This window comes from Panthera leo, chromosome B3 (assembly GCF_018350215.1).
Source record: "Panthera leo isolate Ple1 chromosome B3, P.leo_Ple1_pat1.1, whole genome shotgun sequence".
Classification (NCBI taxonomy): Eukaryota; Metazoa; Chordata; class Mammalia; order Carnivora; family Felidae; genus Panthera; species Panthera leo.
In genome coordinates, this window is record NC_056684.1 from 73,674,400 (window position 1) to 73,687,517 (window position 13,118).

The window sequence follows — 13,118 nt, forward strand, 5'->3', positions numbered from 1 at the left end:
CTCATTACGGACACCGTAGAACTAGCTTTGAAGCATATGTACTTCCTAAGTAATTCTTCTCTGCCATCCTCTTCTCCCTCCCCTCAAATGGACCAGCTATCCTCAGGCGTGATCATAAACATGTCTCCCACTTGACATTTTTGTATCTTAATTAGGCAGTAAGGTACATACCCTCCCTCACCATGCATTGAGACTGCATGCTTGTACACAAAACACGCACGCACACACACACACACACGCACGCGCGCACACCTCTAATGCATAATGCATTCTGGTCCCATATGTTCATATATAGACATCCACACACACTCCCAACACATGAGCCCTCCCACTCCCAGGGCACCTACACTCATGTTTAGACCTGCACATGTGTGCTCAATGATCAGACCTGTACTCTGCATGAAACCCTGCATGCAGCTTGCTGTTCCTAGAGGAGCCCCTTCCTGAAACTGGGGCCCCCTTATCCCAGAGGAAGGCCTCCTGCTTGGCGCTCCTACCTGAGAGCAGCAAGGAAAGACAGAGCACAGGGGAGAGCCGTGGAGCTTGACCTGGTCAGGGGCTGTATATATCAGGCAGCAGGCACCCCCACCCCCACCTGCACCCAGTCCCTAGCCGGATTTAGAAAGGGCTGTTGTCACTAGAAGCATTTCCCCCAGGCTCCCCCCCTTTCCCCAAAGTGCTCTCCCCACCCCCACCCCCCCAGCTAGGAAACAATTGGAAGTGGTCGTCATTGTTATGGCATGGAGTGTACAGGGTCTGAGTTCCAGGGGGCGGGGATGGCTCAAAGTGCAGCCAAAATATCTCCCAGGCCAGGCTTCACATTCCATAGCTGGCAGGAGAAGGGACTGGTCAGACCACCATGACCTCAGGCAGGCAGGGCCCTGGCCCTCCCCCAGGGCTCTCCTGGCCTCTGACACTGCTGCCCCTCCTGCCCTACCTCCTCCGCTGGCCCAGCCCCACTTGCATAGTGTCCTCTCTGCTTCCAGGCCTGGGTCCTGCATCCAACAGTGAGACGGGAAGGGGCTGAGTGTCAATAGCAGAGGGGTATGGCAGAGTTGGGGGCATGGCCCCTGGGAGGGGGCTAGACTGGGGCAGCTGGCAGAAGGTTTCCAAGCCAAGTGGAATGACCAGGGAGCTTAGAGATGGGGACGCTGGGTTGGGCACTGATTTCCCTGGACCAGCCAGGCAATGTGTTGAGGTCACTGAACCTCAGAGCCAAGCAGGCCATTCGTTAGTCCTTCATTTTATGGAGACGGGAAGTGCCTTCTTTAAGGTCATGCAGCTAGTCGGGGCAGTAAGACTCAAGGGGGTGGAGGGAGCTGAGCAGATGGGGGATGGAGGCCAGCCCGTGGAGGGAGGGCTAGAAGTCCAACCAGGCAAGGACCCACTGTGCTCAGAGGGCAGACCTGGCTGCTGCCTGATGGTCCTCGTGGAGCCCCCTGCCTGACTCATTTTCTTAGCTCAGCCTTCAGCTGAATGCTCTAGCCCAGAGTCAGACACTCTTGGTGCCAGAGATAATACAGCTTCTCTCAGCTAGGAGACCCCTGACCAAGACAGCTGCTGTGTGGCCCACCTATCCTCTTGTGTTCTGTGGAGTGATCTATCTCCAGAGCTGGTGAGACTGGTGTTCTGGCAAGTGGGGCAGAAGGACAGGAAAAATGTCCCCCTTTTCCTGAAGGCCTCAGAAGCAGCCATAAAGTAGGTGAGGGAAGAGGCCTGAAGCTCAGCCCATGAGCACAGAACGTAGTTAATGCCACCCTCTTCTAGCCACCTCGTGTGCAAGCTTCACTGGCTCCGTGTCCAGGCAACCACTGTGTGGTTTGCTTTGAAATGCACCCCCCCCCCCTTTCCCAAGCACAGCTCTTCAGCGCATGCGGATTAATCTATCTGATTAGCTGTCAGCCTGGGAGGAGAGCAGCAGGCCTGGGGGATGGCGGGGGGGGGGGGGGGGGGGGGGGGGGGGGGGGGGCGGGGGGGGGAGGGGGGGGGCGCAGTGCAGAACAGGTACATTTTGAAGGTAGAGTAGGCACAGCAGGGAAGGGCAAACCCAGGTGGGGGCCCCCGTGGGGGCTGCTTGGTAACCAAGGCACAGTCTGTGGGCATTGAACAGCCGTGGGGTGGGGGAGGGTGCGGGCAAGGGGAGTTACATCACGAAAGCAGCAGGGGCTGCGGCGATGCCGTGCAGCTGCGCAGTGCCGAAGTCCACAGCTGCTGCAGCGGCGGCCCACGCGGGCTCTGCTGCTAACAGACCTGGTGGAACAAACTCTGTGGGTCTGGACCAGGCCCTCCCAGGTGCCGAGGAATTAGGCCCGCTGCTAGAGACCTCAGGGTTTGGTGACAAAGGGCAAGATCTCTTTTTATCCTCCCCTTGCAGCTTCCCAAGTTCAAAGCTGCAGATGCAGGCAACCGAGCACACATGCAGGCAACTGAGATGCCCAAAGGATGGCGAGCCATTTCAAAGTCGGTGTCTTCACTGTGGGCCAACCGTCTTGGCTGTGGAGTTGGGAAACCTTTTCTACGTATAGTAAATTAAACTTTGTTTCCCCCTTTGGGGCTTGTGAGGGCACTGACCTACTGGTGTTACAGCATTACTGTGTTCGAGCACTCCATTGCAGACTGGAACTTATCTCTCTGCTGCTAGGCAGAGGCTCTGCCTCATGTCCCCACGATTGGGAGACAGATTGGAGGGTCTGATGTCTTTAAAGACCCCCCACTCACTCGCCAGCCCTCCAGCACCTGCCCTTGGCTCTATTATGATTCTCTGCCTTCCACTAGCTACTGTCTGAAGACTGAGCAGCAGCTTTGCTAATTCCTTCACTCAGCAAGTATTTACTGAGTGCCTAATGTGGCATTGTTCTCATCAATAAGGATCTAAGGGGTGACCAAAACAAAGACCCTTCCTCTTGGCAGCTCTATTCAACTGTTTGTAGAAATGGAATCTGGGCCTCAGCTCCTAGCCAGCGCCTTTGCTCACATGCACATTCCTGGTGGGGAGAGTGAGGGGCCGGGGCCCCACCATGTGGGGGTGGGTGGGGAGAGTTCAGAGTGTACTACAGAGTGAGAGCAGACAAGACAAAGGCGAGCAGAGCAAAATGCTATAAATAAAGAGGGGCTAGAGGGAGGGTGGCTTCACCAAGGTAGACCAAATAAGGCCTGGAGAGAAAGGAAGGTGATCTGTCTCCCCTGCCCTGCCCTGCCCTCCCCTCCCCGGCATGGTGCCTGCTTTGTCTGAGCTCTGTCACCACCCTGATCAAGTGTCAGGCCCAAACAGGGGCCATTTGCTGTGACATGCCAGCAGGAGTTCAGAGGAAAAGTTGCTAAAATTACTCCAGGAATGGGGAAGGAGGGGGTGCACTAGGGCAGGTTAGAGTGGACCTCAGTATGGAAAGAGGGAAATTAGAAAGGAGGCCCCAACCCCAAAGATGGGAGCAGAGGGGGATAGGAAGAGGCAGGGGGCTTGGCCCAGGGAGAGGAATGAGGCACCAGTTGTATGAGTGCCTGGGAGAAGGGACCCACCCCAGAGTGGGGCCAAGTGCTCCTATCTGCCCACCCCTAGAATCTCTGACCTTGGGGGCCCCCTACCCTGGCTCCACAAGAGCCTGGAATTAGGGCCTGAGCTTTGTGCCTGTCTCAGGTTTCCCTTTACAAACAGCTGTTCCTTCTTGTCATTCTTTTGTCTTCTTGCTAGCTCCAAAATCTTTTGTACCCCTCTGCACCCTGCCCCCACTCTCTACTCCAGAGTCTCCACTTTCTGATAGACAGTGGACAACTGGAAAGAGAAGTGGGGAGAAGGCAGTGACTGGGTCTGGCCCTCTTTAGTTTGGGGTACTTAAGAAGGTGGGTCTTGCCTTCAGAGAGTGTTTGTAGCCTCACCAAAAGGGAGGCTTTGTGGGGCATGGCCAATTTAGATGCAAGGCTGGAGGCCTCAGAGGGCATGCAAGGAGCAGCCTGGTGACCTTTGGGGTCAGTCACAAAGATCCACTTTGAAACCCAATGGAAAAGTTGGAAAATGGAAAAGTGCCATTTTCCAGCTGTGTATTCAATGTCAGTCACAGAACCTCTCTGAGTCAGTTTTATCATCTGTAACATGGGAAATGTGACCATCCCTTCCACGAATATTAAGTTCTAATATAGGGTTTGCATAGGTAAAGGGCCCAGCATAGCCCAGATACATAGTAGACCCTCATGAAGTGGCAGTTTTTACTGTTAGGAACATAGACCTGGCTGCCAGGTGGTAGGACTGGTTACCTTGCCATAGGTTCTTTGCCCCACATCTCTCTTAGCCCCATTAAGTCAATTTGGTGTGAGGGATGGTCCAGGCCAGGGTGGATCAAAGATCCAGCAATCCTGTGGTCTCTTCTACCCAAATCATAGCTGCCACACCATGATCAGGGAACATTGTGACCAGGAGGCCCAAGTGTTCAAGCTGTCCTAGGCTCAGTCTAGGCCTATAGTCCAGCCTTGGGGCCAGGAGAGGCAGCAGTGCCTGACTGCTGCTCATGGACTTGCCCTCATGGCAGGCCAACATGCTGAACTGAGGCCCACCAGGAGTCACCCATCTAAGTGGTGGTATTGACCAGGGACACTTGATGGGAACAGAGGGCCCCCCCCAGGTGGAGGCTGCTTGGCCATTCCAGACAACTGTCATCTAGATTGTTCTGTGTGCGCCCTGGCTGAGGATCTTAGAGATCCCACTACCTGGTGGAGCTGGGCTGGCTCTAGGATCTGAGAACTGGGTTGTGGAAGGGAGGCAGATTAAACTGAGGCCCTCAGAGATGGGGCTGACCTGGGTTCCTTCAGAAATCCCAATCACCCCTTAGCCAGAGCCAGACTTAGGATACAGGGGGGCTAGAAACTCATGGAAAGCGAATGGCCAAGGTATTGCGATATGAAATAATTAGGCAAACCAAGAAACAGCATCCCGGAGTTGCCTGCTGGACGGACACTTTGGTGTCTAGACCTGGAGCCCTACACTGGTCTCTTTATGTTGGGCCCCAGCTGGGGACCCAGCATAGGCCCCTGCTCCACCCAAGGACCTCTGCTCTGGTCACAGTTATCCTGTAGCTTCCAGGCCTGAATCAGCCCAAGATACGGACAGACCATGCAATTTACTAGGAGCAGATGGTAATTGCTCAGAGAGGAGCCAACAGGCTGAGTAATTAGCTGTCCCCCTTCCCAAGGGGAGAAGGGGTTCTCTACTTCATTCTCTCTGTCAGAGGCCCTACTTCCCTAAGCAGGCCTCCCTGGGCCCATCGTCTATCTTTCCACCTCTACCCACCACTGTGCATGCAGATGAATGCACACAAACACACATGCTTGCACACATATACACACACACATATGTGTGAGCGTACATCCACACACACACCTATGACAGGGTCTGAACTACTTTCTACAGCCAGTCTGAAGACAAAGCACTGGTATTTGTGAAATTGCCAGGAGTGCCTCCCTCCCAGCTTTCAGCCTATTTCATCCTTCCTTCCCTCCAGCTGGGTCCCAGTCAGTCATTTCATCAGATGCCTTGCTGACCCTGATGAATACCCGGCTTTGTGGGGACTACAGAAGGATACATGGCCTCTGACTCACAGGTGTTCCCATCAGCTCAGGAAGCCACAGGTAACATACCAGAAACCAAGGGAGAATGGTTCAGGGCTACACAGTGTGGCCCAGATCCAGAACAACCCAAGGGCAGAGAAGCTCTTGATCAGTGAGGGTTGAAACTGTCAAAGATTTCTAGGTGACGGCCTGAAACTGGGGCTTGAAAGAAGGGTAGGGCTTTGAGAAGCATTGGGAGTGGGGATGTGGTATAGGTGGTGGTGAGAATCACAGCATGACAGAAAGCATGGCAGACAAATGGCATGGTGAAGTCATGAAGACTCAGAGAACATATGCCTTGTTGGACTATGGGGAAGGGGTCTTGAGATTCGTGGGGGGGGGGGGGGGCACACTGTACAAGAGGGGAAATGGCTGTTTGTTTGTGGAATGCCAACCTGTGCCAGGCACAATGCACTGTGTTTTATACGTATTACACTTGCCTGCCAATTAAATTGAATTTTATGGTTGAGCAACAAGGTTCAGAGAGGCCAAGATGTTTGCTGAAGGTTAAAGCCAAGATGTCTGCTGAAGGTCAACAGTAAGTATGGCACTGGGATTCAAACCCAGGTCTCTCTTGCTCTGAGGTTCTTTCTACTGACACTGCCATGTTTCCCAAACCAGCAAAATGGACAATATCCTGGAGGTAATGAAAAATAATTAAAGCCCTGAACCAGGGGCAGTCACTGTGACATCATGACAGCAGAATTAGAGAACTGAGCAGGATATTATTGGGTGCTTTAAGGGAGAAGAGGCTGAAGGCAGGGAGACCCAGAGTAGGACAGAATAACAGTCAAGACTGGGAGGAAGGCAGGGCCAGAAGACATGAAGAGGAAGGGGCAAGGCTGGAAAGGGTTTCTAAGGAAGAAATAAAATGCCTTGCTGGGAGACTGGACACAGGAAACAAGGAAGGAAGACTCATGACTGCACAATGTTGGTGAGGATGGGAGTGGCAGCAATGGGGATGAGCTCTTCAGCAGATGGGAGAAAGGACAAAAATGTTTGGTGTGGGGGCATCAGAGGTGACCATGGGGCAGCTGTTGGAGGACAGAGGACGTTTTGCATCCTTGTAGGAAGTTGAAATGATGGGATGGGCTGACAGGGCTGGTGCCTGAGATCCACTGCCTCAGGGGGCCCAGGGAAGAAGCCATGAGGTTGCAGGCGAGAGGGAAAGCCCCAGGAGATACTTGCAGTGCAAATATGGGAGAAGGAAGAGAAGCTCACAGAGAAGGGAGAAGGTGACCCAAGGAGAGCCAAGGAGACAGAAAAAAAGAGAAGTTTCCTAGAAGCCAGAAGATGTGTTTCAAGAGGAGCAGGTGGCCACAGTGTCAGATGCCAAAGAAAGACTGAGTGACAGGGAGACAGAGGAGGAACTTGGGTGACTTTGGAGCAAGGACCTTAAGCAGAGTCACAGGGCAGAGCAAGCTGCAGAGAAGTATCAGGAAAAAGATGAGTGGCCAGGCTGTAAAGGCAGTGGGTGGCCACCGTGCATTTGAGGAGCTTGGCAGTGAAGTAAAAGAGATTAGACAGCAACCAGAAGGGAAGAGAGTCAAGTAACATGGTTTGTTGTGTTTTTAAGATCGGGCAATCCCAAACTCATGAAGAGGGGGTAATAAGAGATGCCCTTATTTTGTTTCCCATTCCCTTTTGCATTTTCTGGTTCTGTTTTCCTATTCCTGCCTCTGTCTCTCTGGAAGACTGAGTGGTGGTTTGGGAATATCTGGAGAGTTGGGGTGCCTCCTGCCATAAGCAAAAGACTCAGCCGGTTCCCCCGCATCTCCAGATGTGCTTGTAGGGAGCTCAGAGCAGAGCCTGGGGCAGCCACGCCATCATCCTCTGGCCCTCACCAACTTGCCCGAGAAAGTTCTTGGGTCTTGGCCTCCAGTGTTCCAGGTTATGAGGACAAAGTAGGGCTGGAGGGCAGCGAGTAACCCTTGAGAGTGTTCTGGAAACACAAGTGGCACCTGTGAATTGGATTCTTCTGCTTGCTAATGCCTCCGAATTTTTATTTTACCTGAAAAGATGATGTTGCTGCTTTGACCATGCAGGTGCCTCTATGTACCCCAGCCCCACAAACTGGCCAGGGGATAGCTGCTGGTCTCTTGGAGCACGGCTCTTGCTAGGGTTCCAAGAGAATGCAAGGTGGAAGGCTGACCTCCTGTGCAGCATTCCTGCCGCTGAGTGTGTGAGCAGGGGTTTAATTCCAGTCCTTTGCTGCACATGCCTCAAAGTCCATACAGCTATTAGAAACTGATTAAGAGGGGCACCTCAGTCAGTTAGGCATCTGACTTCAGCTCAGGTCATGATCTCACAGTTCATGGGTTCGAGCCCCATGTCGGGCTCTGAGCAGAGCCTGCTTCGGATTCTTTATCTCCCTCTCTCTCTGCTCCTCCCCGACTTGCACTCTTTCTCACAAAAATAAATAAACATTTAAAAAATATTTTTTTTTAAAAAAGAAAGAAACTGATTAAGAACACAAAGAGATACACACTTTTCACCTTCCAGCCCTGGGGGCGGGTGGTAAGGACCTCCCTGGGTCTGATTTGGAACGGAGGAGGAGCCCAGAGAGCTGGCTGCTGTTTTCTCCCAAGGGAGCTTTTCAGGGGCAGCAGGCAGCCTGACTGCCAGATCACCTCTGGACCAGAGACGAGACTAAAGACAGAGCTGGTCAGGCTTCTCCACCCTGAAGGGACCAAATCTGGGGGCTTAGCTTCCCCACCTGCAGCAAGGAAGGAAGGACCTTTATCAAAGGGCTTTGGATTTACTAAATCAAAACAGCCTGAACCATTCTGAGCAAGAAGAGGGGGAGGAAGCAAGATGGTGAAGTAGTTGGTTTGTTTGGAGTGGGGAAGAGCCAGTGAAGGGTCCTTTGGGAGCTGGAGAGAGAGGGGCGGGCCAGGAGGTGCAGTGGAGGAGTAGGGGGTGGGGCCGGCAGATCGGAGGGTCAGCTGTGGAGTGAATAGGCCAAGAATGCAGAAAGAGTGGCAGAGAGAGTGGCAGAGCAGTGTGGCTGTGTGTCTGTGTGTTGTGGGGGGGAGATGACCTTGCCCCAAGGGCAGAGTCTCATGGCTCTGAGAAGCCAGGGCAGGGGGCACAGTCTCCAGCCTGGCTTCCCCGTGCCTGGGCCCCCTGTCTCTGAGATTACAGCTTGGCTGCCAAGAGCAGTTCCATGGGGGTGGTGTGAAACAAAGCAAAAGGCCTTTTTGTGGTACTGGGTTCCTAAAAATAGCTGTGGCTGGCCTCAAGGAGGTGTCTCCTGTGGCCTGCATGTCCCAGGTCTTGTTCTCAGAGGTGTCCCAATGCTTGGTGTCTGGTGGGGAATGGAGGCTATCAGTCTACCTCAATCTCTGTTACCTATACTTGTCCAGCTCAGCTTTGAGGGAGGGCAGAGCAAGGGGACAGGGGCAGGAGAGGGAGAAACTGGCTCAAATGTGTTGGGAAAGGGGAGACAAAGGCCACCAGCTTGGAAAGCAAGTCTGGTGCCTGAAGCTGAAGACAGTGGGGAACCTGGGAGGAGGAGAGGGGGTGCGGCGGTGGGGGCCAAGAGGGAGACAGAAGTGGGCAGGAAGGTTATGTAGGAAGGACTTTGTGGGAAGCGGTGGAAGGAAGCAGATCAAGGCAGAGAAGTCAGGAAAATCAGTGCAGGAGACAGAAAAGGGATGAGGAATGAGGACGGGCTGGAGAGGCCCTGGGGCTGGGCAGACAGGGTAGGGAGAGATCGGTTGGGGGTTAACAGAGAAGAGCAGATGGAAAGAGGAGAGAAAGAAGTGGTGAAAGGCGGTGAGCACTCCTTCAGAGACACAGGGCAGAGGAGGGGGTGGTGCCGCTCTTGGAAGAGCTTGGAAAAAGGCTCTCAAAGGCCATTCCTGTGAGATAACAATGCAATTCAAATCCCTCCCTAATCTCCCCTCCTATTATTAGCCCTGTGTCCTCTCAAAGAACAGGCCACAGGTCCCTGGGCTCTGTCCTTTCCCCCATGCCCTTGGCTAGAATTAGACAGCCGTGCCTGCATGGTCATCTGCTAACCGTGGTCCCTCTGGCTTCTGGCAGTGTCACTGGAGAAGAGCATGGAGAGATGGTGGGAAGGGGACAGGAAGGTCACTGTATACTCTTTGTGGACCAGGCAGCACCTAGACACTGAAAGGGGTCAAGAGACAGGTCAGAGGCCTCCTTGTCCTCAAAGAATTTTCAGATCGATGAACACATGGCCAACATGATCACAGGTCCAGAGTGACAACAGTTGACAAATGCAAAATAACTGAAAAATTGAGGACATAACTACAGGAATGAAGGAGTGTCATCATTGAGGGCAGAGCTGCAGGGCAAAGGGCAATTAAGGGAGGCTTCCGTGGAAGGTAAGCTCGAGATGGATCCTGAACAAAGAGTTGTGTCTTAAGCAACCACATCCACAGCCACTGGCCCACACTGTGGGCATTCTGGAGGAAAAAGGGAGACAAGGGCTTCTAGGTTTACCTTTCTGGCCCAACCTTTAGGGAACCAGGTATCACAGCTTAAGCAAGGAGTAGTGGCCTCCTGGGGTTTTTAAGCAGACTGGTGTGTGTTGCTATTTATTCCAACCTGTTGTTTCTTTCTTGCTCTGTATGTTCTTTTTATGTTTTCCCCTTCTCCCGCCTCTTTACCTCTAGTCTCCCTAAATGTAGTTCATTGTTTCAATATTTATTTTTATTCACTTATTGTATTTATTTATTTTAATTTTTTATTTTAATTTTTATTTATCTATATTTATGTATTTACTTACTCCTTCTTACTTATTTTTAAAGGCCTTATTTTTTTAAGTAATTTCTACACCCATTGTAGAAATGTAGGCTACAACCTACAACCCCAAGATCAAGAGTTGTATACTCTACCCTACCAGCTGAATAAGCCAGGCGCCCCCCATTTTGATATTTTAAATGACCAAAAGTTATTATGTATATTTTTATCTTGAGCTCTTTCAACTCTGACAAATTGAAATCAAATAAATACTTGATGAATAATGTACCAAAGAAGGTGGACAGCTGCTGTTCTCTGTTCCTATGAGGGCTCCAATTGCTCCTGGAGGATGAGGGACATAGATGAGATTCCCTGGATCTTATTCAGGGAGAGGGTGGAGGGAGCTCCTCTTCCTTCCTTCTCTTTCTTTCTTTCTTTCTTTCTTTCTTTCTTTCTTTCTTACTTGCTCTCCCCTTCTTTGTATTTTTGCCTTTCTGTATTTTCTTGTCTCTTCCAAATTTCTGTCTCCTTCTTTCCTCCCTCCTTTCCCCTTCTTCCTTCTCTCCTTTGTTCCCAGTTGTAAAAGTAATGCTCATGACTTTGAACATTCAAACAATGAATCTTCTATAACACAAAAGAAGTGAAGCCCCTTCCACTATTCATGGTCCCGTTCCACAAAGATAACCATGATTAGTAGTTAGAGGGTATCCATTCAGACCCTTTTGTGTATATGTATAAAATATACATTGAGATTTTTTTTTAAACTGGGACACTTAAATTTAAATGTTGGTAGTTGTTGGAGGCTTATCAAGCCATGAATGATTCTAGGGGTCTCTCTTCAAGTAACTTGCATTTGAATGATTAACAGAGTCTCCAGGGGCTAACCGGTAATCAGCTCTCAAAAATGAACCAAAATGAAATTTAAAATAACTCAAGGAAAAGAATGAAATATGCCTTTTGTAGCAATATGTATGGAACTGGAGAGTGTTATGCCTAATGAAATAAGTCATACAGAGAAAGGCAGATACCGTATGTTTTCACTCTTATGTGGATCCTGAGAAACTTAACAGAAGACCATGGGGGAGGGGAAGGAAAAAAAAAGTTAGAGAGGGAGGGAACCAAAACATAAGAGGCTCTTAAAAACTGAGGATAAACTGAGGGAAAGTGGGTGATGGGCATTGAGGAGGGCATCTGTTGGGATGAGCACTGGGTGTTGTATGGAAACCAATTTGACAATAAATTTCATATTTAATTAATTAATTAATTAATTAATAACTCAAGGAGGCCAAAAAAGGATATCTAAGAGGAGAGGGTACTGGCTGGCTCGGTTGGTGGAGCATATGACTCTTGATCTCGGGGTTGTAAGTTTGAGCCCCATGTTGGGTGTAGAGATTACTTAAAAATAAAATGTTTAAAAAAAAGTATATCTAAGAGGATGCTGACAAACAGTGTCTTTCTGCCTTGGCTCTTCTTTGCCCCTTGGACATCATCCTCTTGGGAGAAGGGGTCACTTGGACAGAGAGGGAGAAGGGGTCACTTGGACAGAGAGGGAGAAGGGGTCACTTGGACAGAGAGACCCTGCTTGTGGGCAGAAGTGACAGTAAGCACATGGTGGGTTCTCAGGTCATGGGAAATTATCCTAGTATAGCAGAGGCTATAATGTCTGTATCTGCATAAAAGACTTTTTCCACAACGCTGATATTGACATGATAGTGTCTGAGCATTTCTTTAGCAAAGCCAATTCTGAAATGTCTCATTTTTCATGCTCAAAAATTTATCTGGTCATTTTTTTCTGTTTGGGGCTTTGTAACTAATCCTTTAGGTCACATTTGTACCTGTCCTTTGTTGTGGAAGTTCTGAAGTGGCCTTTAGCCAAAAGTCAATCAAAAGTTCTGTCCAAGATCCTAATATAGCTGATGACTCTGATGCAGCTCTTGAGCTGACAGCTGGTGCAGCGTGGATGGCTGCTCTCCTGACACAAAAGCATAAGCCCAGAGGCATCTAAAATACTCCACTCTCTATTCTCACCCTGCTCTGTGCTGCTCCCATGGGTCCCCCATGCCCCACTGCAGACCCCAAACTGAGTCAATAATAGTGTCTCTGTTTTCTGCCACTTCCCAAACACCCACCCTATGCCCTGGCCAATCAAAGGGAGCAAGTCAGGATGGAAAAAAAAGGAAAGAAAAAGCAAAGGCAGTTATTATGGGTCCTGACAGAACAAGGTCAATAAGATAAGGGCCTGAAACATGGAACCATCCTGTCATACAAACAGGGAGTATGCACATGGAGGACTGTGGTGGGAGGAAGGCTCGGAATCAAGAGAATGGAAGGTGAGCAAGGAGAGTGCAGGGAATGGATTCTATAGCTCCCAAGGATATGGGTGAGCCCTAGGAAGGCCTAGCCTCTCTGGGGAGTGCCAAGGATCCTGGGGAGCAAGGTATGAAGGATAGCCTGGCTCCCAACCCTCTGTCCATTTTCTCCTCTGCTATGCCTTGTTGCACGTGCAGGGGCAGTCCTATCCCTGATTAGGTCCCATGCAAGAGGGATAGAACGAGCTCTGGCCTAACTTGGAGTCTCAGCATCCAGTTATCCTTGCCCCCATGCAATAGTTCCAGAAACTTAGCTTCTGTCTTGTTCCTAAGACTTGGGCCCCACCCTGTGCCCCAGTGTGGTAACTGACCCTGGTCATGTTACCTCTGTCAGAAGCCCTGTTTTGATAACTCTTTTAGTTTTTCTGGCTCCCATCTACTCAGAGATTAGATGTTTCCCTCAAGCCCTAGACTGGAAGCTGGTGGCCCTGTCTCCTGATAATA